The following is a 3801-nucleotide window of genomic DNA, read 5'->3' as shown; positions in this document are numbered from 1 at the left end:
AATGATGGACTCTTAGCTTCAGTGAAATAGCATATGAAACTCAAAGACTGAAGTGATATTGAATGAGTGTCTGGACATGGAAAACCCTATATGGGTCTTACCTGTTTATAATTACCTTTTCTTTTGGTGATTCAGAGAACTAACTGAGATAACTTTGACAGAGTGCTTAGTACTCAACCTAGAATATGATGAACACACAATCAATGCTGCTATCATGATCCTTATTAGTTTAGAAGCATTTTCACACACACAAAAAGACAAGCAAAAAATCCCTAGGTGGCACTAATGGGTAAGTGCTTGACAACTAACTGAAAGGCTGGTGGTTTGAACCAGCACAGAGACTCCCAGAAAGAAAGGTCTGGGAATCTGCTTCTGAAAGGTCACAGCCTTGAAAAGCCTATGGAATGAAGATTGTCTTCTGCAATGCATGAGATTACCATGAATCAGAACTAATCAATTAGAAACTTTTTTTTTTAAAAGAAAAAGACAGTAATGAAAGAAAAAAAATCACAGTGTGCTTCAAAAGTAGGAAATGAAAAAAAAAAATATATATATATTTAAATCTTGGAGCTGTACTATGACATTGAAATCTCTGATGCACGATATAGAAAGCACCAAGTCAGTAGTCAGGACTTCAGGCATAATGTTTACAAGATTACCTTAATATACAAAAGTGTTTTGTAATTATCTGTCTGGCACCACCTCAAGTCTTATTTTTTAACCCTTCTGTGCCAAGTCAAAGAAGTCTCCAGTGAGCATGACACGATAATGCAAAATACATTAAGCTTTCATGGCAGAGCCTCAAGACCGCCAAATGCATCAAGAGATTAATAATTGGAGTAAGAGCGATAAATTTCTTTCATGAATAATTCATGCTATCATTAGAAATCAGAAACTTGAAAGCCCCAATACTTCAGAGAGTAAACAAAGGCTTGTCTTTAGCGGGCTATAATTTAAAATATGAACTATATGCAGAAGAAGTTGGCATCAGGATTGGTGGAAGACTCATTAAGAACCTGTGATATGCAGATGATACAACCTTCTTTCTTGAAAGTGAAAAGGCCTTGAAGCACTTAAGATAGAGAGCCAAGATGAAAGCCTTCAGTACAGATCACACCTCCAAGGAAAGAAAACAAAAATCCTCACAACTGAACTAATCAGTAACATCATGATAAACTGAAAAAGATTGAACTGTCAAGGATTTAATTTTACTTGGATCCACAATCATAGCCTATAGAAGCAGCAGCCAAAAAAAAATCAGACAAAATGGTGCAAAAGACCTCATGCAAGTGTTAAAGCAAAGGACATCATTTTGAGGATTAAGATACTTCTCAAAAACCCTATACAGTGTCACTACGAGTCAGAACTGACTTGACAGCGCTTAAAAACAACAACAATGCAAGCTAGGGTATTTTCAATTGCCTCCGATGTACATGAAAGCTGGATAATGAGTAAGGAAGACTGAAGAATAATTTGATGCCTTTGAACGAAAAATATATCATGGAGTGCCAGAAAACAAATAAATGTCTATTAGAAGAAGTACAGGCAGGCTGTTCTTTAAAATAGAGAATGGTGAAACTTCACATATTTTGGGCATGTTAACCAGGAGGGACCAGTTTCTAGAGAAGGACATCATGTTTGGTAAAGTAGAAGGTCAGTGACAAAGAAGAAGACCTTCATTGAGAAGTATTGACCATGGCTACAACAATGGGCTAAAACAGAAAAAATTGTGAGGATGGCCCAACACTGGGCAGTGCTTCATTCTATTGTACATAGGGTCACTATGAGTCAGACCTGACTCGAAGGAACCTAACAAGAATAATTTTAAATACAAGGAGGACATTGTCAGTTATCACTTAGGTAAGTTTCAAGCACACTTCTTAATGAATAGAAACTCTCTTGAAAAGAGTTCTTCCATTTTGATTGTTGGAGATAAATAAAGATATGAGCAAATTCCTGCGTTGGTTCAGCAACTGATCGTCTTTTTCTTGAAGAACAAGATCATTAACTTCTTCTTAGGTAAATGTGTGACATTTTCCAAGTCAACTCACATATTGTATCTCTAACCCAGGCATTCCTTGACCAAATCACACACTCAGATTGCTTCTTCCATCTTCAGCATTGAGATTTTCACTGAGTCCCCATTTAAAAAAATTTCCCAATCAACCCTTGTTGGTGGTGGTGCTGGTAAGTGCTGTGGATTTGGTTCAGACTCATAGTGTTCCTGTATAGGGTTTCCAAGGAGCCACTTTGGTCTTAAACCACCAACCTTGTGGTTAGCAGTCCAGTGCTGATCCTATCATGTGACCCCAGTAGTCCTAGGGTGTTCCAATATTGTTAAAAATCGATCTATGCTAATGATTGAGGATGAGTGACGATGAGCTTAGAATTCATACATTTTGCGTCTGCGTTTGCTAGCTGTTGCTAGTTGCTGAAGAGTTGCTCCAACTCATTGTGACCGTGTGCAAGACAGAATGAAAATGAAACTGCCTGGTCCTGAACCACCTTCATGGTCATTGATGTTTGAGCCCATTGGTGTGGCTATGGTGATAGTCATCTCAGCCCATTCCCCTAGTTTCTATCAACCATCTACTGTTCTCTAGTAATTTGCCTTTCCAGATGACGTGTCTAAAGCAAAGGAACTGAAGCCTTGCCATCCTAGTTTCTAAGGATCATCTAGTCTTAAGCATACACAACTACCATCATTGCCATGAAACTTAGTGAGTCAGATGATGGAACTTTCCATTTAGAAGGTCATTGTCAAGGCAACCTAGAAGCTCTGCTGAAACCTATGCACTCTAAGTGGCTCTGCTGGTATTTGAAATAATGGTGGCATAGCTTCCAATATCACAGTTTGACAAACTAGCTCATAGGTGATAGAGTAGGAATATTACAATGGTCAATTTATTTGTTTGCCTTAAACTCAGTAAGTATTTTCTTGGACTCCACTATGCAGTACTCACTCGGGTAGGCACCAGCTTGTGTAGTAGTTTGACAATAGCCTGGTCTGGCAACAAAACAGGGATTTGGATCATGGCTCTGCCACTTCCCAGTGATGTGGCCTTGATTAAACAGCTTAACTTCTCTGAGTTTTAGTTTTCTCATCTGTAAAGTGGGGCTAATAATAATATCAACCTAATAGGACTTCTCTGAGAATTAAATGAACCAATCAATGTATGCATTTGTCTGCTTCCCAAATGTTGTTGTTGTTAGGAGCCATCAAATCAGTTCCAACTCATACAGACCCTGTGCACAACAGAACAAAACACTGCCCAGTCCTGCACCATCCTTACAATCGTTGTTACACTTGAGCCCATTACTGCTGCCACTGTGCCAATCCAGCATTTTGGGTATCTTTCTTTCTTTTTTTGCTCATCTTCTATTTACCAAGCAGGGTGTCCTTCTCCAGGGACTGGTCCCTCCTGCTAACATGCCTGAGTATGAGAGACCATGCTGACTTCTAAGGAGCATTCTGGTGATTCTTCCTGAATGTGGAACTCAGTAATAACCAATTACCGTCTAGTCAGTTCCAACTCCTGGCAGCCCTGTGTGTTCAGAGTAGAGCTGTGAATGTTAGGGATTTCACTGGATGACTTTGTTTGAAGCAGATCTCCATGACTTCTTTTACTTTTTGAGATATCTCTTAGTGAATTCAAATCTCCAAAGTTTGCAAGATGTGTATTAACCATATGCACCACCCAGGGAGAAGATTTTATTTTCCCAATTAAACACAAAATGAACTATTATTAAAAAATTCATAAACATTGCATTCTCATGTCATATAACACACTCACAGAAGTT

Source organism: Chrysochloris asiatica, unplaced genomic scaffold, assembly GCF_000296735.1.
Source record: "Chrysochloris asiatica unplaced genomic scaffold, ChrAsi1.0 scaffold00115, whole genome shotgun sequence".
NCBI lineage: Eukaryota > Metazoa > Chordata > Mammalia > Afrosoricida > Chrysochloridae > Chrysochloris > Chrysochloris asiatica.
The sequence above is the reverse complement of the archived record's forward strand: the minus strand, read 5'-3'. Positions refer to the sequence as shown.